At 35.8% G+C, this 18472-nt stretch overlaps 1 pseudogene; it reads left to right on the forward strand.

Annotated features, from left to right (window-relative positions):
* The first annotated feature begins 7027 nt into the window (after nucleotides 1–7027).
* Nucleotides 7028–16088, forward strand: LOC120772073 (annotated as a pseudogene).
* The last annotated feature ends 2384 nt before the right edge of the window (nucleotides 16089–18472 follow it).

An 18472-nucleotide genomic window follows, 5' to 3' on the forward strand; every position in this document is an offset into this window, starting at 1 on the left:
TTTGAGTCTATTGCTATTATTTGCCTTTAGTGGCGTTAGTCAATTCTCATTTTAAGATATCGACGTAAAATCGTTCTATGCGTCAGTCTGGAAATGCTGCGAACGTCACCAAGTCGACTCTCCACGGTCTTCGTGTGCACTCTCAGCTACGGCTGCTATATTTTCTTCACTTTTGCTCGATTTTGATCTATTCGGTCGAATATTAACCAATTATTAATATTGAGTCTCAAGATGAGTGATGGTGATCAACTCCTTACAGCTCTATATGTGACCTGGTCTACGGAAAGGGGGCTAAGGTGTCAAAAAATCAATTTTCACTTTTTAGTTGATTCGGATGGAAGATGAGATGCTTTTTCACGTAGTTTTTCAACTAGTTTTCGCACGTTTGCTCCCTTTTCGTAGACCAGGTCACATATATGGACCATTCCATCAATTGGCGACATGGTTTTGTACCCGTGGTTCTCCGATTTTGACCAAACTTAAGAATATCATAATATAGACCAGAAGAAAAATATATGTTAACTTTTTAGTGGTCAAAGTTGCTCCTCTGTTTTTTGGCGCGCAATTCAAATTCCGATCAAACAAAAAAATTACTTTTTCTTTTATTTTTTAACGACCTAAAAATTTAATAAAAAAATTTTCAAGTTATCCAATTTTATGTAAAATAATCTAAGCTTTCTGATAAAAATATTTTCAAATTCCAAAAAAATTTTCAAAATCCCAAAAAAAACATTATTTTTCCAATAATACCGTTTTTGTGCTTTTCTACCAATTTTTTTTCAAAATTGACTTTTCCATTCGATTCCTCGTCCAATTTTACATAAGAATCAGTGTTCAAAAATATTGGACTCTGATCCCATGAGCAGCAAAAAAGAAATCAAAGTTGACGCTATACGCTATATACATACATATGTATATGTACATTATAAAAATTGCATCCAATCACGAAGAGCAAAGTTACTCAAACTTAAAGTGGTAGCATTTACATGACAAGTTTTTATGCCCAGCACTGTATATTCAAAACGATACTATACGTATTTAGTATATTCCATTTTTGTTTACAATTTGAAGTTATCTAATCCCACTCGTGCCCTAGTGTTTTATCCATACCATATATACTTAGTTCCGCCGGCATTATAAATCAAAAACTATCACTTTCTGTAATTAAACAGTAATATAAACGGCTTTTAATTGCTTTTTCTGCTATTAAAGTTATTTATATTCGACATTTATTTTTTTTTCTTTTGGCAACCAATTATCATATTCATCGGTTTGTTAACTAAATACAAGAGGAAAACAAATTTATGTACATAAATATCAACTTAAACGAAGGCAAATTCCCCGACTCTAATTCATAACAACGAGTGTTCAAAGAAACATAAACGAATGATTTAATTCAATGAAATCTATTTGGTATGATTAATTCAATAGTAAACTAGGTGCTGCCCACCAAACAAGTTGCTGCTGTCGACCTTTAGCCGCCGGTCATTCAATATTTTGACCATTTAATAAATTAACATAGGAAATATACATACGAGTATGCATGTTTGTGCATACGCATGTGCAGAAAAATACAAATCTCTCAGTGAATGTGTGTGTAAAGTTTTATAACTGTTATATCATACAATAAACCTTGCTGGAAACCCCGCATAAACAAGGTTTCGCATAAAATTAAGTCACAGAATCATGTAACAGCGAATAATGGAAACTTTATGTTAGAGAACCATGTACTCGCGTGACAGTATATTAAAGCCATCTGTTGGAAAAACAAAAAATAAAATTGTCAACCTGGGGTGAGAATTGCATTTCATGTGGGCTAATACTACTGTGGTCAAAAAATAGTAAGACTTTTTAATTTAAATTTCGCGCTAAAACCCATTCGTCGAAATATTTTTTTTTCTAGGTTTGTATGACTGTCAGTGACATCTTTGCCAAATGTCACGTCAAAATAATCATTAATGTTTAGTATACGCTTGTCTTTCTGAAGTACATAAAGTGCATTCGGCGATTTTTACAATGAGTGAAATTATTCAAGAAAGAAATTCCATTAAATTTTATGTGCGGAATCGAATTTCAGGTGCCGAAATGTTCACCATGCTAGAAAAGATCTTTCTGAGTGGTACAAATTATTCAAAGAGGGTCGAGAACGCGTTGACGTTGAACCACGTTCATCAACAACAACGTCAACTTATGAACACCACGTCAATAAAACTGGAGAATCGACGATTAACAGTCATAGATCTTACTGGCATCGTTGGAATATCGAGAGAATCAGTGAAAACTAACTCATTTTTTTCGAAAAACAGCGTCGCGTTAACGACTGTGAAAGAATGCTTTCTTACTACCCGGATGTCATGAAAGGTATTATTACTTGCGATGAGTCTTGGTTCTGTACTTACGACCCGAAAACTGACGATCAATCGACCGAATATAGTGGCAAAGTTGAGCCGAAGCCGAAAAAACACGTCAAAGCAGATCAAAAATCTTGGTTATGTTGACAGTTTTCTTCTATTAATGAGGTCGAGTTCAAACTACTGACCAAACTGTAAACTATTTGAGTGTTATACGTCGTTTGCGCGAAGCCATTCGAAATTATGAGCCGACAACTCCTGGTCCTTGCATCACGATAATGCACCGTCGCATACTGCATTGATTCTTCGTGACTTTTTTGCCGCAAACACAGTCTTTACTTGATTAGCTCTATGTAACTTCTAGCTTTTAAGCAAACTCGAGCGACCACTCCGGGGAAACCGGTTTTAGTCAACTGAACGCTTTGAAGACTATTCCGAAAAGTGACTTTACCAACTGTTTTGAGTATTGAAAAAACATAACCACAAGTGTATTGGTACCAAGGGGGATTACTTTGAAGGGGAGGACATAGATTTTGAAGAATAAATTAAGAGTTGTAAAAATATGAAGAAAATCAACCAATTTTTGATCATAGTAGTACGTAATATAGTTTTCCGGTTGTCTTCTTTTTATACTAAAACTAAAAGAGTCAGATGTAGGGTTATATACATATACCAAAGTGATCAGGGTGACGAGTAGAGTTGAAATCCGGATGTCTGTCTGTCCGTCCGTCCGTCTGTCCGTGCAAGCTGTAACTTGAGTAAAAATTGAGATATCATGAAGAAACTTGGTACACGTATTTCTTGGCTCCATAAGAAGGTTAAGCCCACAAAATGGCGAAAACCGAAAACCTATAAAGTGGCATAACTAAGCCATAAATAAAGATATTAAAGTGAAATTTGGCACAAAGAATCGCATTAGGGAGAGGCATATTTGGACGTAATTTTTTTGGAAAAGTGGCCGTGGCCCCGCCCCCTACTATGTTTTTTGTACATATCTCGGAAGCTACTATAGCTATGTCAACCAAACTCTATAAAGTCGTTTCCTTTAGGCATTTCCATATACAGTCGAGAAATGGAAGAAATCGGATAATAACCACGCCCACCTCGTTAGTGCGAGTCAGTGCGTTAACCGACTAACAAAAAACGTCAGAAACACTAAATTTTACGGAAGAAATGGTAGAAGGAAGCTGCACATATGTAGGTTTTTTTTTTTAATTAAAAATGGGTGTGGCGTCGCCCACTTATGGACCAAAAACCATATCTCAGGAACTATTCTAGATCCATAGTTTCTTTCTATTCGATTTCAATGAAATTTGGTACATAATATTTTCTTAACACCCTGATGACATGTACGAAATATGGGTGAAATCGGTTCACAACCACGCCTTCTTCCAATATAACGCTATTTTGAATTCCATCTGATGCCTTCTCGGTATAATATATATATATATATATGTACGAGTATAATACATTAGGAACCAATGATGATAGCGGAATAAAACTTTACAAAAGTACGGTATTTGAAAAATATGTAATTGACGGATAATGAAATCTCGATTATCACTTTATCATGCGAGAGTATAAAATGTTCGGTGATACCCGAACTTAGCCCTTCCTTACTTGTTCACTGTCAATTTTAACTACATACTATATGTATTAGAGAACAGTTCCACAAAATTATTTATTATTAGCTGTTTAATCAAAGGAAGGCAACCGGATAATAACTGAATATGAGGGAAATATGATATATAGTTGTCAGATCTGGTCTACGAGTATTCCGAAAAATATTAAATATAATAGATCAATAGAATGCAGCTATGTGCTAAATTTCATTCGGATATCTCAAAAACTGGAAAAGAAATTTTTGAATTTCCTAAAAATTAATTTTCCCCTAAACATCGGTGCCTCGAAAGAGGTTCTAAATCCATATTTTCTTCAGCAAAGTTGTTCAGAATGATCCATAGAACATTTCCCTCATACGCGGTTTTTCAGAAAAAAACATCCGCTCTATTTTGTACTTGTCTAAAAATAGAAATAAGAATTAAAAATGCATCGCCTCTCACTTTGAACATGCCCTCCGATTTCCACAAATACATTTTTTCATTTAAACATTCCTATATTTCCGTTAGTTTGGTGATTTTTGCAGATAATAGATATAATATTGATCAAATTGCATCAAAATATTTCAATGGGCATTAAGACAAAACTACAACAAATTTAATTATAAGATACATAATGCTTATAACTCAAACAAGCATTAATATGCACCATGAGTAAGCAAGTCAACTCACTTCAATTTTTTACTTTCGCTTTAATTTTTTTCCAAATTGGTTCAGTAATGATGCTGAGAGCTTAAAATACATTGCCGTAAATGTAGGGTGTGCCAAAAGCGTTATTTAGAGCAGTTCAAACGACATCGAGTTTTTCTACGGTATATTGTTTTTCCTTTGACTAGTTAAATATATAAAAATTCGGCATGAATTATTATCCAAAGCAATCTTTGAAGAAATTGTTATGATGGAACCATTATTGCATATAGCTGCCATACAAACTGTTCCATCAATATCCAGTCTCTGTAAGGAAATCTTTTTTCTTTGATAAGATATCTTCACAAAATTTGGCATAGATCATTGTCGGAGACAATGCCACAATCTCCTTATACTCTTGTTTAGATCCAACCATCGAAGTATATAGCTGCCATACAAACCGTTAGGAATCTTCATAAATGATCTTGCTACCTCCTTAAGTAACTGTAATTTCCAACTTTCCTTTGGATGCAAACCGTTGGTCATTTTCATTTTCAGATTTACGTACAACAGCAAGTGATTTTGGAATACCTTCCCGATCATCTTGGTGTGATCTACGAACTCGTTTGAATTCACCATCGATAAACATTGGTTCTTGATGGTGCTTCAACGTCAAGATTTTCAATATGTTCATCTATGCACTTCTGATGAGTTCATTCACGTCGAAAGTTGTGTCGCGCGAAAATGTTCGCGATCTATTTTTTGGTTGAAAAGAATATTTTAAGATACTGTAAACAATACATTCAATTCCATTTTTGGTGGTAAGGAATATTTTAAGTTACTGTAAAGCACGCACTCAATTCTATTTTTTGTTCGAGAAGAATATTTTAAGTTACTGTAACAACACAAATAGCGCTCGTATGTCAAAAAGTTACGAATATTCATGCCTTCAAAGCTTACGGCAGAGTTTTAAGTTACCAGATTCCTAGTGTTGCCAAATCCCGAAATATAAAAGGCAACCCACGTAATTATACATTATATGGCAAAATCGATTTATTATATTGAGTTTTAAGTATAAAAGAACTTCTCCTATTTTTGAAGTCAGCTTTCAAAATTGTAAATTTTTGTTTCCGAAATTCAAAACTCAGCCCATTGAGAACATTAGTAACTAAACAAGTAAAAATATGGGCAGCATCCTCGTCATTTCTCTCATTCCAGTGGTCGGGGGTAAATTATGGAAGTGGTCCGATTAAGTCCATCTACGAACTTGTATTTTTTTTTTTTTTTTTTGGACTGAGGTACACACATACCAAGTTTCATTAAGATATCTCAAGTTTTACTCCAGTTAGAGCTTGCATAGTCACCTGAGTACTGGGTAGTCGAAAAAGTCTTTACGTATTTCTAATCAAACTTCATCTTATTTTTTTATATTTATACTAATAAATAAATAAACAATTATGTACCATTAGGAGACATTATTCCATCAGTACAAAGCTTTCATCAGTGTAAATCGAAATTTAAAAATTTCCATAACGGACGCGAGCGAACCATTGTTGTGTTACAGGATACAGCATCGTCTCCGTAAACTTTACAAATTTATTTGGTGGCTTGCGTGGCATTCTTCCCTTTTTTATAAAAAAAATTTCAAAATGTAGTGAATTTCTTCATCATTTTCACTCATTTTTGAGCAGCTGTAGTTTTTTTCAGCTTCCAAATACTACATATATGGTGACACAATGTGATTGGAAGCACTGGATATACAGTATACAACTGCAACGACATCTATCGACAAAATACGAAAAGCCTTTTTCGATTACCCAATATAACACTATATCTAAATATCTCGCTTAATTTTAGGTTATAAGTACATACAATCGTTGGGTGAACAAAACTATTATACTCCGTAGCAACAGGTTGCAAGAGTATAAAAAGGAATGCCACTCCCTGTATAAATATAAGCATAAAAAATTGTGATTTTTTTAATTTTTTCGTACAAAATATAAATTGTCTTATGAATTTTTTGAATTACTCACTGAACGTTCACATATTTTGAGCCATTCTATATTTGTACTAATAGTTATTTATATTTAACCGCAATTAATAGAAAACGTAAGCGTTTGAGTCATGAGATGCGATATATCCGTTGGGAAACCCTTTACCTGCGCACACATATGTAAGCACACTTAACAGAAATGTTTAAGCAGACTTGCACACAGATATCAACATATGTGCATATGTATGTATCCGTTCATAAATGAATGTAAACATTTTCGTGCGGGGCAATCCAACACGCGCCGGCTCGCCGACCAAATCGAAGATTGAATCAAACTGTGGTGTCGTTATAAAAACATTTTCAAACTTTAAAATCGGTTTATTTCGACTTCTGCGCTGGATGCTGACGGACGGTGCAACGGTTTGGCGCGCGTAACTGTGTGGAGTTATTAAAAAATAATAAAAGCAAATGCATTCGCGCTGGTGAATAGCTTGCCACTGAAATTAAGTAATCGCTGTTGAGGGACTTTTTTCGTGAAACCGGAAATTTGTTACGATTTGCATTTTTTAACTGTATTGCCGGAAGTGTAACGAAATCAAAGCGAACGCAACGAACGTCGAAGCAAAATCAGTTAAGCCGCTGTAAGTGTGTTTGTGCAGGTGCGAAATAGCAAATATTAAATATAAGTTATATATAACGAAAGTGTCAATGTCGACATTGCAAAGTCATTTGTGAAAAACTGGTGTTTTTTTTAACTTTTTTTTTTATTTAGAAAGTGAAGAGCATACAGAAAATTGATCCTGCATTTCTTATTGAAAAGTGTATTTTGAAAAGAAATAGAAATTACTAAGTTCATTAAGAGCAATGAGGCGAGATCGATCATTCATCGATCTGATTGTCCTACATGCAAAATATCAACAAAAATAATTTCAAAAAGTTTGTAAGAAACTGCGATTTTGTGTTGTGCCGGCAGTGTCTATAAAAAATTTACATTTTATTACTACTTATAAAAGACAATAAGCATACATTTAAAAGCTTTAAATAATATGGACATCATCCACGTTTTCTATTTATAAGGAGTCAAAGTTATATCTTCGAAAAAAAAATTTTGTATTTAAAAAATTCTCACACAGTTTTGAAAACTTAAAACAGCATATAAGAGTGATCGCAAAATGATTTGCGCCATAAAAATTAAATTTCGAAGTTGGTAGGCGAGTTTTCAATTTTGAAAACTAACTTCGAAAAACTATATGCGTAAGGCAAATATATCGATTTCGAAAGCTAACTTCGAAAAACTACATTTGTGTAAAGTTTACTCCAAAATTATTTGCACCCTAAAAATTCAATTTCGAATTTTGAAATTCGAAGGCAAATATTTCGATTTCGAAAGTTAACTTCGAAAAACTACATTTGGTAAAGTTTACTCCAAAACTATTTGCGCCACAAGAATTCAATTTCGAATTTTGAAATTCGAAGGCAAAAATTTCGATTTCGAAAGCTAGCTTCGAAAAACTACATGTGTAAAGTTGACTCCAAAATTATTTTCGCCATTGAAATTTAATTTCGAAAATCGAAGACAAATATTTTGACTTTGAAAACTAACTTCGAAAAACTACATTTGCTTAAGGTTGACCCAAAAATGATTTGCGCCTTTGAAATTTAAATTCGAATGCAAATATTTCGATTTTGAAGATCTACTTCCGGAAATCACTTTTATATGTACATAGCTTTCAATCTCTCGAAAAAAATCGTTTTTACTGTATAGCGTAATTGACGTTTCCTCTATTGCATCTTTTACTAAATATTGCATCCTTTACTAAAAATTTGTATGAGCTTCTCCTCCCATCTAGTGACAAAGCGGCTGTTTATTGATGCTTTGACTAATGCCGCTTTCGGATTTAAACTCTAACATACTTGTATATGTTAAGAGTGTGAGTGAATAACATTCGGAGATAGGTCATCGCTTGTGGAAATGCTGAAATTTTGCTTGTTATCATATTCATTGAGCCAGAAATGGGCCCTATCGCTGAACAAAACTTGGCTCGAAAACGTCGGATCTTCTAGGAAGTTTCCAAGAGCCCTTAGAGCGAAGTGATGTCGCTTGGGAAGGTCGAGCGGCTTCAGTTCTTGCACAAGCTGTGATTTGTACGCTTTCAATTTAAGATCTCGACGTGCAACTATTTAAATCACCCGTTAGAATCTCAATCGCCCTGGAGGCCAGCTTGGAAAAAGCTATTCCAAGCCATTCCAATTGACTAAGTAGCCGTTATTATGTCTCAAAATGTCAATATAAAAACATTTATTCACTTAAATATATGTATTTTTAATACAGCCTCTAAATAGAGATTCGATTACATTGCTTTACTTCCATAATAAGTTGTCAATCTCTGAAGACTACGCAAGCATATAGCTCGAAACTTCGTAAAACTGAATTTAGTCGTTTTCTTGTGTTGTGTTTTCGGCCCGAAAACATCAATACCCGCTATGGCGGCTATGCACAAGTTCAGCCGGCTATTTTGACCGCTAGCAAATCACTTTACAAGCCAAAATTACATAAAACTCCAACTAGTTGCTTCATTTCGACCCGCCATTCCTCATCGATATGCTCACCCAAGTGTAAGCGGAGTTCAGTTATGAAGTTGACAGACAACTGTATGAAACATACATATGTACAGCTGATTTATGTTTTGTTTATTGCTTTTGTGGTATTGATGTCTTAGATGAGTTTTATTATTGTTGCTTTGGTTGGTTAACTCAAAATGATTATGCATAAAAATTTCACCTTTCTACGATTTTATAATTAGTGATCGCACAAACAAATTACCGTATGAGCAGCAATTTGACGGTTGTTGTAACGCAGGAAATGACACAAGTGGCACAAATAATAACTGTAGGTCCGTATGTTTTATGTAGGAGGGAGTGCAGATGCTTGAAAATGCCATCGCTTTCATTAACACAACACGATTCTGTTGGCTATATTAAAAAAATAATATAAAAATTATTAATTTGAATATGTTTACACATGTGTGTGGTATTACAGACTTCCTTTCACTTTTCAAAGTGCTCTTTAATTTAGTTATAATGCGTGACGCTTGATTGCCACTGAAGGCGTTTTGCTGCTTTAAGTAGGTATGAAATTGCGCGTGTACTTTTTCGCAGCTATTGTTCTTCAAGTGGGTTTTTAAATTTGTGCGTCGGTCATTAAAAAACTTTAAAATATTTTGAATAGTTGTAAATTACTTAAGATTTGTGTAGGTAGCTTGGTTTGTACAGCATTTTTAACAGCGTCTGGTTTTGACAGTGCGAGTTCTGCTCCGCAGAATATTATATATTGACGCAAAGTCACCACTAATGTCTTCATTAACAAACTTTAGGCATATTCATTGCAAATGCATTTCCAATATCAATAATGTTTAGCTCCAACAGTAGTTGACTAATGAGTGACTTATAGAGTTTAGTCTTGGTCGTTGAGAGAGGACTTCTCAATTTTGTTGTAAACTCGGCTTACGCAGTTATAGCGGTGTCTACACCAATAAAGAAGTAGTAGTTGCCTAAAAGGTTAATTGAAAAGTTCCCGACCTACCGTCATAAAATACATGTTTTTGGCAAAATCCGTTATTTTATTCTTTTCAAAGGTGATGCACTGATTATAACGACTCTCTAACTTTTCGATACAATTTTTGTAGAACGATTTGTGCATTGCTTGAAAATAGGCTTCAGTTTAGATAATTACCTATTCAAATGATGAAAGTTTCTTCTCAGCGAGCATTCGAGCGAGATTTGAGAACAAGAAATAGTCTCAGCGCGATCTGAGAACAAGAAATAGTCTCTGGACGCCAGATAGGGAGAATACGGTAGATGCAGAAGCAATTCAAAGCCCAATTCATGTATGTATTTTGTCCATCGTTTTCACTGTGTGTGACACGTTGCATTGCCTTGGTGAAAAAGCACTTTTATTTTCTTCAAATGCCGCCATTTTTTTGGCGATTTCGTCTTTCAAATGATTCAATAACGCTATGTAATGTAATAGACGCTGTTGATGTTCCTTCTCTTTTCAAAGTAGTCAATCAAAATTAATCCATGCGCATCCCAAAATACAGACGTCATAACCTTGCGGCCGATTGTTGCGTTTTTCCATACTTTGGAGCGAGTTCATTGTGTGCAGTCTTCTCGGATGACTGTCGATTGGACTTCGGAGTGAAATGATGCTAAGCTCAGGCGGCTCAGAATTGTTTCAATTTTCGTTACATAAAAATTAGCAACTAGAATATATTTGTATAAATTTTTGAATTCATATGAAGTACCCAATATACACATAGTACACAAGCTTATTACACAGATGGGCCTTCTGAGAAGCTTTATTATACTACAACTGCACTCGGTTTATAAGTACAATGCCAATAATTCGTGTTTTGCGGCACAATCACCTGCAAAAACGTTCAGCGAAGAAATTATGCGAAATTGTATATACAATCACACTGCTTTTTGATTGAGGTATTTTAAGTATGGCAAAGAGTGAGACATTCTTAACCAAATCTTAAGATGTAGCATCAAGCGGTCCACTCTGCATACCTGACTACATATGAGTACAAATTGTAGACGTTCCAGTGATTATTTATTTAATTTTTTTAAGTCTCTTTCTTGTTTCTTGAAATCTCTGTCTAGATTAGCTTTCCCAATATGCACAATTCATCACTTCCCGCAGGCACAATAGACCTCAGGTCGCGCTGTCACTTTCTGAAGATAGCAAAAGCTTTACTGACGAATTATGCTTTTTTCAAAAACGACCTATGAAAATATCTATTGTCATGTAACAAAATTTCGAGCGATATGCGATTAATTCGTTCTGTGTTGATATAATATTCTGTCAAAATTTCTAAGTGTCATCAATTAATATAACATATGATTATAAATACTGTAACAACCTATACCAAGCGTCAAACAAAATATAACAATGTTAAAAATAATTAATTAAGATTAAGATTTTTAATCCCTGAAAAAGTGTAGAAAGCGGGAATAGGCAATGTAATATACAATGATCGGCAATTAATTATAAACGAATTTGTTCATTTTCGGATATTTGATCTTTATTGTTAGCACTGCTGCTTATATTCATCCATAAAAAATAAAAAAACAAAATTATAATATGCCTACTCGAATGATATGTATGACCTGAAAAGGATATACTAAGAGTTTCATGAAGTTTGTAACACCCGGAAGGACAGCTCAGAGAACCATAAAATGTTAATGAACAGCACGACGAGCTGGGTTGATTTAGACATGTCTTTCAGACCGTTCGTCTACTGACTGTATGTACTCAAACTAGTTCCTCAGTTTTTGAGATATCATTTTGAAATTTTGCACACGTTCTTCTTCCACCAAACAGCTATTATATATGCAGTATATATCGGATCTTTCAAAAGGGACAGCAAACGACGCATTATTTTTTCCGCACTTTTGACATTTCTCTTCATTAAGGTTTGCCACTTCATCATGGAAATATGTACGATCCAATAAGGAGTCGAAATTGTTAAAATTTACTACCGAAATTCGGAGTCGGTGGTCTCAACTTTAAGAGCGCTACGTTCAATTTATAGTCGTCATAATCGTCCCGTCAGATCAACAATTGAGCATCTAGTGGAAAAATTTGAATCCACAGGCCGAGTTCCCGTGCCAGTTAGACAAAAAAGTGCCCGTAGTGCCGAGATCTGAAATCAAGTTCTTGAATAAAAAAAATTTTATTTCAGAAGACATTTTAACGAAGGTATTTTTATTGTTCAAAAAGCAGTAATATTCGGAGAAATAGTTGATACTTGTTTATCCTCCAATGTATAAAATATCATACTTACTTACAGCTCCGTAACATTGTCAATATTAAGTTGCATATCTTTATATCGTTGCTTTACCTTTATTTGTTTTCCTTAGTACCGGAAACTTTACAACTAACTTCTAGGTTACAAGCTTACAAGCTTAAATAAATATGTACAAATACAACATTGTGCATTAGTAAGCTTAGCACTTCCACGCTTCAAGTATATTTCTTTGTTCATGCAGACAATTTAGCAGCGTTAATATATTTAGTTTACAACTAATTTTATGACACATTATTTTTACGAGCGTAAATTATTGTTCTTTTTTAATTAAAATTTCCACGCCTCAGCTTTTTACAGAAATACCTGTTGCAAAAAAATGTTGACCACACGTTTATTACCTCATCTATTGCCGGCAATATCATATTGCTTCGTCATTTGGTTAGCGCCCACATTGGCACAGCAGACATTCAACAAACTGTGTGATGTACAAAATTTTGACGATTATTTGTCACAAACCGGCAAAGTGTACAATGACGACAGAGAACGCCAATATCGGGAATCGATATTTATTGCTAAAAAATCGGTTGTGGATTTGACAAATAAATATGCTGCTTCCGGATTGAGCTCATTCCGTTTAGCCATTAACCCTTTGGCGGATTTGACGCGTGGGGAAGTTGGCAGATTGACGGGATCAAGGATCACATTTACTGGAGAGTAAGTAAAAAATAAATCTTATTTAAATAACAAAAAATAAATAAATAAAATCGATCAAAAATTTTCTTCGAGCTCCGGAGGTGTTATAGGTTAAATTAGAAGGCTGATCGAAGAGCGCACGTGAACTGCTATATGTAGTCCTTGTGAAAGAAGACTGCTGTGTACGAACTTATAAATTAGCAAAACGCTTAGTAGCCAATACAAATTTACATATGTATGTATGTGTTTAATTTTAACTCTCGCCAGTTCGGTGGTATGCCTGAAGGTATGCGCTTCCAAGTGTTTAAATCTTGACCTCCCAAACGCGGAACAGTCCAGAAGGAAGTGTTGAGTTGTTTTCATCCCATCTTCTTCCATACAGCTTCTGCAAATGGTGTCTGGTAAGATCCCCAACCTTACAGCATGGATGCCAATAGCGCAATGGCCTGTTGAAAATCCCACAACTACTTAGGTAGAGAGAGGTTAGCCGTACTGAGAGCAAAGGGATCAATAGATCTCCTGCGATCATTCTAGGGCTAAAAAACGTTTGCGACAGCACATGTACCGATGGTGGCCCAGCGTTCGCCAAGTTTCCGCGCAGCCGATAACAAAACTAAAAAAATATCAAAGGCGAAAACCACCATTAATAAATGGGCTAGATTGACTCCTTGGTGCTTCTGCACCTTAAACTAATCACAAAACTTCGAAGGCTTTCTGTTTTTCATCTGGCCTATCATATTACCGATCTAAACGTTGTTAGATCCTAATGTAAACGGCTATCACTTCGACCTTTCTTGCTTCCTTGCTGCACGGAACTTAGTACTCTTTCGCATTAAATCCACAGCGGCCATTTTAACAAACTGGAGGAAGCAGTACAGACTTGACCTTAATATTACAGTCGATGGCGTAAGAATTCCGAACGTCAATCACCCTAAAACTTTAGGTGTGACTAACGACAGCCTGTGCTTCTCCATTCCTCATACGACTGCGATTATCGCCAAAGTACAGAGCCGCAACAAAATCCTCAAGTCGCTAGCCGCCAGCACATTGGGAAAGGATAAAAAAACGTTGTTGGCAACATACAAGGCAATCCGCCGGCCGGTACTTACATAACTACGCCGCAACAATCTGGTCGCCTGTATGCAGTGAAACGCAGACAAGGAAGCTGCAAACTTGTCAGAACACTGCACTCTGCACTACGACAGGATGCCTCTTGATTTCTCCCGTCGAACACCTGTGTAGTGAGGCCACTATGCTCCCAGCTAAGGAGCATAATCAACTCCTTTTAAAGCTATTCCTGCCTTGGTGCTTTCCTAGAAATCATCCATGTTCTGGGCCTAGCCCGGATGACGTTGATGACAACTTATCCAATCCTTACCATTCTTACGGGGATTAGATACACGTTACAACAACAACAACAACAAGAACGGCTAGTATTTGAACAGCGCTCTCGGCGATTAATTGAAACCAAGCCAGACACCGGTGATACAAATTGTTTTCATCCTTCAGATATTGAGGCAAAAGCGAACCTTGCGAATTCTTTCGCTTTACAATTATCTATGATTCCGTGAGTTTTATTACGAACTAACTCGATATGTTGAAATCGTGGCTCGGCTAATCTCAAAGCTATATAAGCTAAAGGCTAGTAATGCCGCTCTGATATCTACCTTTGGATGAGACTGCAGTCTGAATCATTAGATTTAATTCTACCTCAATGGCCTGGCAGTCTGAATCATGATTTTTAGGCACCATTCATAGATTCCTCCACCAGCCTTTTTATTTAAAGCTTCGCCGTCTGCAAGACAATGAAGCGATAGCTTTGTTCCTCAAACATTTTTTCGAGATGTTATTATAAACTGTGTTCCAGAATAGCTGAAGAGAACCCACAATTGTGTTGTGTGTTCATTATTAATTCGAGCAAATGGTTGGGTTTAACTTAGTGATTTCCAATATTTATTGACTAATTTCGAGAACGCAATGATGAGTAATACATACTTATACCGTCACGGAATTCGAGCTTCGGCTATACAAATATATATTTATTTTTGTGTGTTTATTTTGCGGTGGTTTTTCCTACTCTTCTTCTTCTTCTTTATTGGCGTAGACACCGTTTATGCGGTTATGCCGAGTTTTTTCTACTCACTGGTCATTAAATCAAGGCTGAACTTCTAAATTCTCACAATTTAGATTAGTTAACGAGAAACCGCCATAAATTAACATAAAATACTAGATTACTGAAATGAAGATCAGCTTAACCTTTATCGACATTTAATTGCAGGGAAATCACCTCTAAGCACACAAATTTCGTCACTGCCAAGGCAAATCTACAAAACCTGCCTGACTCATTTGATTGGCGCGAAAAAGGTGGCGTCACACCGCCCGGCTTTCAGGGTTTCGACTGCGGCTCATGTTGGTCCTTCGCCACAGCTGCTGCACTCGAAGGACATCTCTTTCGTCGCACCGGCATACTAGTGCCGCTCTCACAACAAAATCTCGTCGATTGTGCCGATGAGTATGGTAATATGGGTTGTGATGGCGGTTTTCAGGAGTATGGCTTCGAATATATACGCGATCACGGCATCTCGATAGCGAACAATTACCCGTACACACAAATGGAGAATGCACAGTGTCATCGCAACGATACGGGTAAGGGTGTACAAATACGTGACTATGCGCGCATTAAACCGGGCGATGAGGAGAAAATGAAAGAGGTCATTGCAACGCTCGGCCCATTAGCGTGCTCCATCAACGGTTCGCCCATATCGTTTGAGCAATACATGGGCGGCATATATGATGATAATGAATGCAATCAAGAAGAGGTGAATCACTCGGTTGTGGTGGTCGGCTATGGCACTGAGAATGGTCGCGACTATTGGATTATAAAGAATTCGTATTCGGAGAATTGGGGCGAAGGCGGTTTTATGCGCATGTTGCGGAATGCGAATAGTTTTTGCGGCATTGCGAGCGAGCGTGCAGTTATCCGATATTGTAGAGGTAGTTAAGAAAAAACAAAAAAAAAAGCATTTGAGGAGGCATGGCGCTATTTATAACAAAAGTAGTATTATATTGTTTAATGCAATGAAACGAGTTCTAGCAAAATTTTAATCTAAGTTTAGTAAAAAATATTGTAATGTGTACTATATACTGTTATTTATTTTACATTTAAATAAAATGAGATTATTTTAAAATTTTTTTTAAAATATTTTTTTTTATTATTTCTTTGTTATTATTATTTGTGTGACATTTTGCGATACGGCAGGTAAAGGTCAAACGAATGCAGAGAATTTCAAAATTTATTGCTTAGTTTATCACATCTGGCATTTGTCTAATTTGCATACCTTTGTTGCTGGCTGCGTTTGTTGTGGTTGCCAACTGAGTTATTTGTGTATTTTGTAGTATCTTTTGTTCATTAGCGATTTCAAAGCCACCAATAAATTAAAGAAACACAGAAAAATATATTTTGTAGTGATAACACACTGATCTCGAAAACAATTCAAAGGTTCTTGGCCCACTCATGGCACATGTTATTGATCTTATGCATTTTTCGAAGCTTATCATATTTATTATTATTAAATGAGGGCTATTATAAATTAATTATATACATATTTTATAAGTTTTGGTGAGATTAATATTTTTTTTATTTTTGTGTTTATTTAACTCTTGCTAGGCATCACCTGAGCCTGTTATTTTGTAGGTTTCTAGTCGAAATGATATCTTGGAAAGTTTGTTAACCTTGCGCAATAAATATTACATGTTCCCTACAGACCTTGCTAAACTAAAACTCAAACAATCAGATTCTCAAAATTATTATTTAGATTATTTCTGTAAAATGATACCAAAATGAGGGCTTGTATAGTGCAGCGGTACCATGCTTTGCAGTACGTCATTTCCGCCCAAATTGAATTCAGACGGGATTTTGGACCATTATGAAGTTTGTGCACATGTTTGCCGAATCTGAAAGTATCGCAAGAAGAAGTGTTACAATGAATGCTTGGAATACCGAAAAGAGGGTTTGGATAGTGCAGCGGTACCAAGCTTTGCAGTCCGTCATTTCCATCGAAAGAGAATTCAGACAGGATTTTGATGGAACACCCCTGAGTAGATGGACCATTATGAGGTTGGTAAACATGCTTGTCGAATCTGGAAGTATTGCAATGAATGTTTGGATTACCGAAAAGAGGGTTTGGATAGTGCAGTCCGTTATTTCCGTCCAAAGGGAATTCAGACGGAATTTGGCGGCACTTCTCCGAGTAGAAGGACCATTATGAGGTTGGTAAACATGTTTGGTGTAAACTCGCCTATAACCGTGTCTACGCCAATAAAGAAGTAGAAGAAACATGTTTGCCGAATCTGGAAATATCACAAGAAGACCATATCATTGAGATCAGTATGTTCGTAAGCATCAATCACAACTGTTGCATTGTCAATTTAGTCAAATCTAAGAGTTACGACTCGCAACTTATCTCGCAACGTGGTGTTAGCAGACGGTTATTACAACGGATATTTCATGTTGACTTTAACCTGGTTCCGTACAAAGTTCAAATAACAAACCGGCTAAACCCTCAAAATTTGCCTATTCGTCTGGAATTTTGAAAATGGTTCAAATTTCCGAAGCAGCCATTAATTTAATAAATTGTCTATTTATGTCTGATGAGGCACACTTTTATCTAAACGGAAATAAGTAAAAACAAACAAAACTGCTGTATGAGCAGCGAATGAAATATAGAAATAATCCACGAGGCGGAACTTCACCGAGAACGAGTCACTGTGCAGTATTTTGTCGGGCGATACTTCTTTGAGAACACGGTGTAACAGTAACTGCCAATGGGAATCGTTATTTAAAGCTGTTTAATGGGTCTTTTACCCAGAACTGTGCCGAAGACATAACGCTTTCAATAGCGTTTGGTCACAGCAAGGTAAAGTCTGACTGCACCACACTTTTTTTTATGGGGTTATGTAAAGCAATAGGTATACAAAACAAAGTAATCAGTAATCTGACTGAATTAAAGCGGTTCATTAAATCGATAATGTTTTGGATCTTGGATGTTTCGATGCCGAAATTTATTTTAAGGCTAGAGCGGGTTGGACTTTCCGTCGATTGTCTTATAGATTACAATGGCAGTATTCCGGGTGATTTTGTGTGGCTCTGTTTCAGAACGGCCGATATCAGACAACTATAAGATAGAGCTGCCATACAAACTGAACAATCGGAGTAATGTCCAAATATGGAAAAGTTTTATATTTCACAATTCATAAGAGATCTCTTTTCTTTAAGTAACCTAAATTTGACTTAAAGCTTACTTATACAGGGTGGCGCAAAAGTAATCCTCCTATCAGAAGATGCTATAAATTTCAATTGACCTCTAATGTCAGTTC

The sequence above is a fragment of the Bactrocera tryoni genome, chromosome 3 (genome assembly GCF_016617805.1).
Source record: "Bactrocera tryoni isolate S06 chromosome 3, CSIRO_BtryS06_freeze2, whole genome shotgun sequence".
NCBI lineage: Eukaryota > Metazoa > Arthropoda > Insecta > Diptera > Tephritidae > Bactrocera > Bactrocera tryoni.